Genomic DNA, 11,676 nt, shown 5'->3' with positions numbered 1-11,676 from the left:
CTTGACGGGAGAATGTACGCACCTTTAAGCAAACTTTGAGCCGTGCGTACGCACATTCTGGAGACAAAGGGAATTGGCGACACAGATGGTGAGCTGGAGTTAGTGTCTTTTTGGTCACTTTTAGACAGAAAATCTAAAGAAAATTAAACATATACAGAAAGATAATACAAATATAATTTCACTCACCAAGCCTATCACTTGAAGCAAATATCCATCCCTTCTTAAATGTCCAATAACAGTTTAAATAAATAAAATAATGATTTAAACTATGTTTTACTTCTGATATAAACATTTAGATTAAATATGCCATTCAAATTAATGGAGTTAAACACTTAAACATGAAATCATTACTGAGAAGTTACAACATTTTTTATATTCAAATTCAATCAATATAGAAATATTTGTTGTGGATGCGATGTTTTTGAACACTTTTCCTCTGGCGTGCTGTGTTTTAATGTTTTAACCACAGAGATAATTGCTTATCATGATAATACCAGATTGTCTGAGAAAATAGTTTCGTGCAAATAATGCCCAAGGCCTATCTGTTTCCATTAAAAATATAAATCAATTAAAAATACAATTCGGCCAGTGGAAAAGATTGAGAAAAACTTTCTCTGAAATGTATTTTACACTATTTGATTTATGTATTCAAAAACAAGGCAATGATAGGCAACTACTTGATTTTTATTAATGTAATGTGTCTTGTACCGATAAACGTTATCACGTGGATGAATAATCATATGCAAATGATATGCAGATGAGGATCTGCATAGTAAAACTAGGCGTTGTAAGCTCCATATATGCATGCGTTCCATATAAGCATGTGCGCACAATCTTCCGCTGACTGGGATTTATAAAGTGAATTCTGCGCAGGTTCTGGCGTACGAACGGTTTTATAAGTCTGAATATTTTTTTGCATACGCCATTTTTGGCTTTCGGGCGCACGTACACTTTTAGTAAGGTTCCTACGCACAGTTTTATAAATGAGACCCCTGGTCCCCTGGTTGGGAAAACCTCACAGTACAGTTTCACATTCAAGGGTGAAAAAAAAAGAGAAAAGAAAAGAAAAACAAACTTAACGGTGTGCACTCTAAATCAAGCTTTCTGAGGCAAAGAGAGGCCCCATATAACAGGTCTCTGAACCATACTCTCAGTAAGCCTATTGACAGACCTAACCACCCTCCCAGTCCTAGTTACAACCCTGCCTCGAACACTGTTATTAACTGCAGCAGTCTGAGTCACAACAGAGTCAGCAGGTGAGCAGGCTTGAGTGGGAGCTGAGTCAGTCGGACTCGTATCAACGTCAGTAAGTGCACTTGACTGAACAGGGCCTGGGTCAGACAGAGTCGCTTCAGGTGAACTGGCCATGTCTTCATGAGCGTGAGTCTCATCCTCAAGCTCTGGAATGGAAGCTTCTTCGGCTGCTGAAGCCTCAGCAGCTCGATCTGGGTCTGACAGAACCCATGAGGACGTCCGTGCCAAGGAAGACTCTCGCTCCAGATTGCTCAGGCTATCCGCATCTCCACAGACACTTGTGCCTTCAACTTCTGACGAGCTGACCAGAGACTGATTCTCCAGGGTGTCTTGGACAGGAAGGAAGCTCACGTCAAGCAAAAGGTTCCTGTGCACAACCTTGCTCTGGCCAGAGGCATTGCTAATCTTGTAGATGTGAGTCTTGGGGTTCCGCTCCACTACCGTGTACACTGCAGGTTCCCACTTGTCGGCCAACTTCTTTTTTCCTTTCTGTCCCTTGTTCGCGAGCAGCACTCGGGCTCCAACATGCAAGGAAACCCCTCTGACCTTTTTGTTGTACTGACGGGCCTGGTGTTCCTGCTCTTTGGTGGCGTGCTGCTGGGCGATGTTGGCTGCCTCAGACAGGTATGATAGCAAGGTCCTCGAGTAGCTGCTGAAGTCTGTCACAGTGAGGTCGTGCAGAACGGACTGAAAGACAACATCAACTGGGAGTCTTGGGACGCGGCCAAACATCAAGTGGAAGGGTGCATAGCCGGTTGTTTCGTGAGCAGTCGCGTTGTATGCAAATGTCAGCATCTGGATCTGCTGTGGCCATTCTTACTTGGCTCTCAGAGGGAGGCTCCGTATCATGTTGCCCAGTGTGCGGTTAAAGCGATCTGTGCCCCCGTTGCCCATTGGGTGATATGCCGTGGTGTGAGACTTTGCCACCCCCGACAGCTGCAGCAACTCAGACACCAGCTCACTCTCAAAACTAGGGCCCTGGTCAGAGTGGATGCGCTCAGGGAACCCGTAGACACAAAAGACACAGTCCCATAACTTTCTGGCCACTTGCTTGGCAGTTTGGTTCCTGCAAGGAAAGGCAAAAGCCATTTTCGTAAAGTGGTCAGTCGCCACCAACACATCAACAGAGTTCTTGTTCTTATCCTCTGCTGACCAAAAATCGATGCAGACCAGTTCCATGGCAGCCAAAGTTTTAATAGTCTCCAAAGGGGCTCGTGCTGAGGGCTCCGGGGATTTTGCAAGTACACACCTCTCACAGCATCGCACATGCTCTCTCGTGTCTCTCTCCATACTGGGCTAGAAGAAGCGCTGTCTCGCCAGATGGAGCGTCCTCGCCTGTCCTTGATGCCCTGCCAGGTCATGAACTCCCTTCAAGGCATCACCCCTCAAACTGGCTGGCAGTAGCAACTGGAATCTTTTCATCCTACTCACAGGGTCCTTCGTTTCTCAGTACAGGACACCATCCCGAATAACTAGCCTCTCCCAGTGTTTCAGCAGTGCCAACGAACTGGGGCCCATACTGTGCCTTTCTCGTCTGGATGGGCGACGTCTGTGGACCACAAACGGGAGGACCGAAGATATAGTGGGATCATGAAGCTGTTTATCTTCCAATTCGCGCAGAGTGAGTGAGGGCAGAGTACACTGGCCTGCAGGTTGCAGCTGTTGGATGTGTTGGCCGAGACAAAGAGCCCTGTTCTTCACACCACTCCTCTAGGATCTGTGAGAGGCTAGAGCAGCTTTGACTTCAGCTGCACTGTAGGAGCCTGCGGTGTCATGGGGTGGCTCGTGCTGTTGAACCGCTTGGAGGTGTTGGACGCCCAGTCTGAATGCCTGTTGCACCTCCTCAGCCTCCGCACCTTCAGCCTCCTGCACTAGGCTACCATATGGCTCTTGGATCAGACGCCTGCTAACTGAAGTGGTGAAGGGATCTCGACTGAGTGCATCTGCTACAAAATTTTTTGGGCCTGGGATGTATTTCAGGTCGAAGTTGTGTGAAGACAGTTTGGCAACCCATCTCTGTTCATATGCATCGAGCTTGGGCTTGGTCATGATGTGGGTCAGCGGGTTGTTGTCTGTCCACACGGTAAAGTCATGCCCCTTCAGCCAAGTGACTGAACTTCTCAGAAACACTCCACTTCAGTGCCATGAACTCAAGACGATGAGCGGGATATCTTCGCTGTGACTTGCTGAGGGTCTTACTGGCAAAGGCAATGGGGCGAGCCTTGTCTTCCCCTACTGGCAATTGTGACAACACAGCCCCAAGCCCGTCCAGGGATGCATCAACGGACAGGATGAATGGTCTGGAGAAGTCAGGATGGGCCAATACAGCACAGTTGAGCAGATCTGTCTTGAGCTTCTGGAAAGCCTTCTCGCATTCAGGAGTCCAATCCGCCGCAGTCAGCTTCCTGTACATACCCGCACCTCCGCCACTCCGGCCTCTCCTCTCAGAGTTGAGAAAAGCAATATTCATTTCCAGCGAATTTAGTAAAACTTTGTAAAATTTAATAGTCATTTAAATACCTTTTCTGAATTATCTGGACTACGAAACTTTAGGAGATTATTTTTGAATGTCTGTTCTTTGAAATTTAGCAATAATAATAATAATAATAATAAATAAATAAAATATTTCATTGTTTTTCCACATAAACGGCCCATATCTTAAAATGGAACGTTGCGACTTCCGACTCATTTCGCCAGATCGGGTCACCATTATTATTGAGTCTCTAATGAGAGTCTCCAAGATAATAAACATAGCAACAAAAAACAGTATAATAATAATATTAGCATTACTATTTACCGTAAAGACAAATATATCTGTTTTTAAGACCATATTGTAACATTTTCATGTCAATTAAGCACATTTCAAGCAGACTGAAATAAATACATACTTAAAAATTACTATGTCCTAAAAAACTTCTATTTATTTTCTAAAGTAACAAACAAACAGAAAATGGCTTACTTATAGTTGCCTTTGCAGTATTGAGACCTTCATATTTGACGCACTTCATATTTAAATGTGACATTACTGTGCAGTATCTAAAATATACAGTATATGTTTCCATCTCATAATCTATTCTAATCCTTAAAGGGATAGTTCACTTTGAAATACATTTTTGGTATGTTTTAGCCAGGGGCGGACTTTACCATTAGGCAAAGGTCGGCAATTGCCTTGGGCCCCGAGCTACCTTGGGGCCCCCAAAATGCCCTATTAACTTATGCTTAAGGTTTTTATTTTTTTATTATATATTTCTAAAACTCCATTTGCGAAAAATGGCATTAAATCATTAGTGTCGCAGACAGGAGGGGGCCCCCCGCCTCACTACATTGGACTATTCCATTATCTCACTTACTGCGCATCTGCGAAAGTGACAAGGCTGTGACAAAAAACTGATGGAGAAAAAGAAGTGATTGACAGACAGAGTAGTAGACAGAGTAAAAATGAAGCGAGGCTAGCTACCCAAGCGGTGCTGACAAAAGGAGGAAGCGGGAGGAAAGCCGTAAAGGTGCACAGCGTGAAAGATAAACAACACGCAGTAACAGGAGGACTGGGAAATACACAAACAGAGCAAGACGAGTCTAAACGCGAAAATTTTAAGTTTCGAAGTTACCCAAGAGGCTCAAATAAAAGAAAAAAGTGAAAAGACGCTGATAAGTATTTGGGAACGCTGCCAAAAATGACAAACTTTTTTACGGCTACTGTTGGGGATACAGATCAGGAACAACAACGTCCAATGCACAGAAAAATCGTGAAGCAAAGAGGACACGGAGATCGACAGACAAAACTGAGCAGTTTACTTATGAATCATGATATTTAAAAAAAATCTCAGCTCTCAGATTCTGTCAATTCTATTACGAAATTCAAACAATAAATACCATTTTGCCGTTTTAATGTGACGTGACAGATTCCTATAGCGGCACGTGAACTGATAATCTCTAGCTAATAGTAAATAAACACGAATTAACAATGTTGAAAGATACAGTATAACTTACCGAAATGTATATTCCTCATTCATAATATCAATCAAAGTGTTTTTCAACCGCGGAAAGAGGTAAAACAGCTGGAGAACAATCGTCACATAAAATTTACCTCAGGAAAGCCATTTAATTGGCTAGAAAAAAAGAGCTATAGAGAGTATTTGGCTAAATATGTGTACTATATTACTTATTTTAACCTTAAATTATACCAGCTGATAGGGCTTTTTTTTTCTTGAGAAAAAGTAATGCCTATCTTGTGAAACATTACCTAATATTAATCCAAATGAGTCAATATTGAATCAAATCACAATAATTGAATCGAAATGGTGAAATTTGTAAAGCAAAAAAAAAAAAAAAAACCTTGGCTTAGGCTACCAGATATTGTACCATGTAAACATTGTAACATGTTTCTGTTTAGGAGTAAAGAAGTGTATGCAGGGTTTAAAGGGGACGTTTTTTTCTCCTCTCTAACCTTTACTTCCCCGTAGATTAGCTTTACCTGCCTATCCACCATTCAGTCGGTACATATTTTTTTCGTTCTCTTTTAAAGATTGGATGGGGAGGGGCCCATAGCCTACCTACCTTTGCCTTGGGCCCCCGATTTGTTAAATCCGCCACTGGTTTTAGCTTACCTCAAGGGCATCCAAGATGTAGGTGTCTTTTTTTCCGCAGTAGTTTCAATTTTGATATTTTTAGGTCAAACCGTTCTTGTCTGTCAGTCATATAATGCAGGTCTATGGTCATTATCTCAAAGAGCATGCACAGAGTCCAAATTAAAACAATTCCCCATCGTCCAAATTAAACAATTCCCCATCGCAAGTACACATTGATGGCCTAAGACACGAAACGAGCGGTTTGTGTGAGAAAACGAACAGTATTTATATCGTTTTTACCACTTATACACAACCATGTCCGAGTGATCTGATCTGACGTGTGCGCAGACTGGTGCATAGATATATACACACTAGATGTCGCCTTGTCTACGGCAGTTCATTGGAACGAATGTCTTTAAGGCGACATCTAGTGTATATATCTATGCACCAGTCTGCGTACACGTCAGATCAGATCACTTCGACATGGCTGCGTATAAGAGGTAAAAACGATATAAATACTGTTCGTTTTCTCACACAAACCGCTCGTTTCGTGTCTTAGGCCATCAATGTGTACTTACGATGGGGAATTGTTTAATTTGGACGACGGGGAATTGTTTTAATTTGGACTCTGTGCTTGTGTTTTGAGACAGTGACCATCGACCTGCATTATATGACTGACAGACAAGAACGGTTTGACCTAAAAATATCAAAATTGAAACTACTGCGGAAAAAAAGACACCTACATCTTGGATGCCCTTGAGGTAAGCTAAAACATACCAAAAATGTATTTCAAAGTGAACTATCCCTTTAACGTAAGCATTGTAGGCATGATACTGGTGTGTGTGTGATGGGATAAATGGGCCAATAGACAAAACCGTCTCTGTCACTGCGCCCTTGTCGGGCCCGTCAGTGTATGGCAGGGTTAACGGGCAGGTTAATGCAATGATGGCTCCCATTCGTCCCTCCATTTCCCCAACAGCTGCGCTTGATAAACCTAAGAAAACGGTAACACATGCGAGCTATTTAGAGGGCGGCACCCAACAAAGGAAGCTTTTAATATAAGGACATCCAGCGGGGAGTGTAATTGTCAGTGAATGCAGGAGCCGGGACTGTGTGTACATGCATGATTTGGGGATACTTGCGTGTGAGCAGTTTATATCCCCCTCCCCTCCTCAATTACGGGAAATCAACAAGCACCTCCCTTGGTCACACAATGTGCCGGGATGAGGTTGGATGGTGGACTGGCTCGAAATCAGACACAGAATTAGAATTAGAAAGGGCAGTCTAGCGGGTAGACGACCTTTTGATATTTTGGTTGGTAGACTTACAGTACAGGCTGTTTGGTTGGTCTTATGCAGACTTCCGTTTTAATGTGTGGCCATCCAACTGTAAACAAAGAAAGACCATATGTATAGAGCATTTAAACAAATATATATTATAAAAATTGAGGGTTCCCCCACCTGCCAAATCCCACTTTAACCACTATGTATATATATAGCTTAGTTTAGTGTCAGAATGATGAAGTGAATTAAAGCTAATATTTTAATGCCTGTTTTCAATAACAGTGTCTGTGCTTTAGTCTTGAAACTAAGCCAATCCATGGCAGGTCAAATGAAGGGAAATAAAAGACTTTGACCGAAAACACTTTGCTTTAAGTCTCTTTTGGCCTGTCGAAGAAAACACTGAGCAGAACATAATGATTAAAGAAAAGAATTCAAAATGAAAAATAATAACAGAGGATTAAAATAGAGCGGGTAAAAATATACGTTGGGGAAACACTACGCGCTACAGTACAAGAGACATGTAATTTTAAACGGAGGCTATGCCTATGTAAGTAATTATAGCTCTCAAATAGACCAAATGAAATGATAAAATACCACCTATGCCCGTCAAAAGAGTCCTGCTACATTTAAAAGAGTAATATGTTTGGGCACAAACGCATGCAAGTGGCCATTTTTAGACTTTCTGGGAAAGCATGAAAATGAATTTACTCTCTCACTGCCGAAAGTTGTACAAAGCAACAGATTGAAAAATACTTACGCTATAGAAGCTTGTTTCTGTCATGGAATAAAATAAAAAATACGTTTGTTTTTTTCCCCCATCTCACAATTCTGACTTTTTTCTCAGAATTACGAGTTTATACAGGATCTCACAATTCTGAGACAAAAAGAGAGAATTGTGAATTATAAACTAAGGAATAAATGCTGAGAAATAAAGAACAAATAAAAAGGATAATTGCATTTTTCTCTCAGAATTGTGAGATATAAACTTGTAATTCTGAGAAAAAATTCAGAATTGTGAGATTGAAAAAAACAAACAATATGTTTGTGTTCTTTATTTCTCAGCATGCAATAGATCTCAGCATCTAAACATGCAATTCTAAGAACAAGAGTCAGAACTGCAAGCTCCCATATTATGGCATAGTTCACTCCAAAAAACAAAAACAAAAAAAAAAAACACATTTTGAAACACGTTGTCCATTTTGGGTCCAAAACAATTGAAAACATTTTCAAACTTCTTTGTGTTCATACAACTTTGAAATGGCACAAGAGTGAGGAAATGATGACAGAATGATCATGTGAACTATCCCATTAACCAGCAAGACTTCCTTGGTCAACCAGCTTCACCAGAAACATCATGTTATTCAACCAGCTTCTCCAGCTATGACTTGCTGGTTCATCATCTAGAGACCAACACTTAACAGGGTAAGTTCATGCCAATGAGAATATTAAATAAGATAAGTTTGTCATAGATAGTGATCATGATCTATAGCATGAGATCAAATATGCCCCTAAATGGTCTATAATCTGTTCTCATGTTCTTTGAAAGATAGGTCAAATAAGCTCCAGCTGCGCTTGAAAATGGTGCCATAACAAGGTTAGAAGAAGATGACAGATGTCCCAAAGTGACACATGATTGAGAGCAGTGCCCAAGCCCTAGTATCAGATCAAACCGAGCTTTGATAAACCTTCTGTGATGAATTGACTGTCAACTTGAAGTCAGGGCAGTCGAATTTCCTTTAATCACGATTCTGACATTGCTATTGTAAGTACAGTGCAAGTGGCATGATGTAGGCCTGTCTTATAGACAGTGATGAAACTTAGTAATGCTGGATGACAGTTTTGTCCCATTTAGACCACTGAAATGCATCATGTTACACCCATGTCAGATTTACAAAAGTAGACAATTTATGCTAGTCCTTAGCATTTCAGTGGTGTAATAAATTCTCTAAAAAATAATGAACATCATATACTTACTGTGCAATTATTTTGTGGAGTCACATATAATTACACACTTCTAAGACAAGCATCACTATTATTTTTGCTGACATTTAATTGTATACCCATAATTTGACCCATAACTAATCAATGTTCATGCTACGTACATGAATGCTAACTAAAATTACGTTTTTTTTTAGGATAGGTGTGCCTTGAGGAAGTGACTAAACCTAGGCTACATTTCTTGCAAGTATTAAGTACAGATGAGCATCACTTATATTTAATTTAGAAAATGGAAGAATTTAGCTAATTAAGTAATTTATTACAGTTACTGCAAAGTGTTACCACACATTTAAGATGATATTTAATCAATCAATCTAAAGATACCTATGAAACACTAGATGGTGCAGGCTGATGGGTCTTTAACTTATTTGGTGGCAATTGCATCGTCATCTACATAGCGCAGCTGTTTGGTTGATGTTGCATCAATGGCCAATGAGCTACGGCTCAATATTCAAATACTGGAAGTGTTGCTGTTAGCAGTCTGCAGCACACTTTCAGAAACCCTCCATCATCACCTGTATAGATCTGCTACGGGGGTTATTCATGTATGTTACTGTGCAGCAGCAGCAGCATGTCCTACATGCTCACAGCAATGTCTGATAATGTATTGGCAGTAGCATATCTCTGTATTTGCTCTGTAGCAGATCTATTCTGCCAAGACCAAATACATTAACATTGCCATACCCATTACCATACCAATCTCTATACTAATCTCCTGAGAGTTGTCATGACAGAAATGCCTTTAAAAATGTTGCATGATTGTCTAGTTTCAATTCTATAAAATTCAAAAAGTTCAGTTGTCATCTTAAAGAAAAGGGACGGGATTACGGACCAGGCCATGGGGTCCTGAGATTGCCAGGGACCTCCAAAGCCTGCTGAATGTGCTGAGACTGCCAAAGAAATCTGTCCATCTGGGCCCTCAGCACATGTTGTACAGTGTGAACAGACCACTATGGAAACAGTCACGTTTCCTCTGTCACTTCCGGGGCTTGATAAGAAGGCCTCGGGGCCAAATGCCATGGGTTTTGCTCGCTGAATACCTTGGTCCAAAGTGGGCCAACTGGGGCTTGAGGAGTTGTCATGAACAATCGCAGAGTTTATCTGGGTCAAAAGCGCTGCTTCTTTTCCCTTGTTTCATATCAGACTACCAGCTAATATATTTAAGACTTTTAAAACAGTTTGTGTGTAATGTTGCTGTTTGAGCATGAAAACGGTATACAAATTTACAAAGCACGAAGTCACTCCAAAGGGAGATATTCTCTATATCAGTGCACACTGGTTTTGAACTCCCTGAAACGCCTCGATTGTGGTCTTAAATTATCATCTGGGAATGTACTTCTCATTTAAATAATTGCCACCCAAGGCATACCCAAAAAATAAAGGAGTGAGGCCTGGTTGAGTTGCATTAGTAGCGTGTTGTTTGCCCTGTCCAAGAGACACTGTTTCTTCCACCCTGGATGTAACGTGGTTACAGTAAAGGGCGTGGCATTTGAAAAACGCACTCAAAGCGGTTGACCAACCACAACACACTGATCCAGCCAAACAATCAGAACAAACTGTGGTTTTCAGAAGGAAGGGCTTCATAGAGAAAGGAACTAAACAGAGCATTTCCAAAGTCCCTTTCAAGGAATGTCTGTTCACTCGGCAGCCATATTTGCAACGCCTCCGGGCAGCCCATGAATTGGGGAATCCTCAAATCTCAAAAATTGCTAGCCGAACTCACAATCAAATAACAAATTTCATATCAGCAACGAAATCTGACATGAACTGTCCCATGCATGTTTCTTATGCACAAATCGCAATTAAAAAAAGCTTATTTTTCAGGCTAGACCAACCAAAGCATGCGTCATCCTAAACGTGAGCTTTAGGTTTCTACAGGAACCAGAGCTTCTAACGGCAGCTGCAGTGACACAACGACTTTACCAATCAGCGATTGGCTCTTTTACTTAGAAGGCATGTTTTTAAACATTCAAGCATTAACACCTATTCTAGTAGCCCCCAAAACCAAATAAAGACCCTTAAAAGGGTATAAGAAGTCCTACAAAACAATTTTTATTGTGCATTGTGCTACCTGCATTCTAGCTTTCAAATTCAATTAAAAACCCGCCTCTGGCTACTTTTTAAAGCGCTGATTTTAATTGCACCCACATTTTGATGAAGAAATCCATTTTGTATTAAACAAATACAAACCTTAGACAGAAAACAAATGCTTGTCGTCATCGACTTGGCACCATGGATCTATACACACACCCTGTCTGGACTCACTGCGTTCAATAGGTGCAAGGCGATGTGAAAGGTGTGAGTGACATGTTTATTTTAGTTCACAATTAGTCTCACCAAACCCACAGAACTGATCTCTCGCCCAAGTCTGCCTGTTGATTGACTTGTACATGCTCCAACTGTTGCATCATTGTGGGCCAATGGCCAGAGCAGACAGAAACCTACTATACAAAGAAGAAAAAAACATTATAAAACACATAAATCTGAGTGCAAACACCAGCTTATTCTGAACTCATTTAAGGGTTGGAACTTCTAAATTAAACTTCAGCTGGAACGCGCAAGTGTTTTTGCCA

The 11,676-nt window shown here is 41.2% G+C and overlaps 1 protein-coding gene across 1 annotated transcript in view; it reads right to left on the bottom strand.

The window, feature by feature from the left end:
• Nucleotides 1–11,676, bottom strand: part of cpb1 (carboxypeptidase B1 (tissue)) — a 102,982-nt gene that overhangs the window by 31,621 nt on the left and 59,685 nt on the right. The gene's annotated exons all lie outside the window — the stretch shown is intronic.

The sequence above is a fragment of the Leuciscus leuciscus genome, assembly GCF_965113295.1.
Source record: "Leuciscus leuciscus genome assembly, chromosome: 11".
Taxonomy (NCBI): Eukaryota; Metazoa; Chordata; class Actinopteri; order Cypriniformes; family Leuciscidae; genus Leuciscus; species Leuciscus leuciscus.
This window is presented reverse-complemented; position numbering and strand designations above follow the sequence as displayed.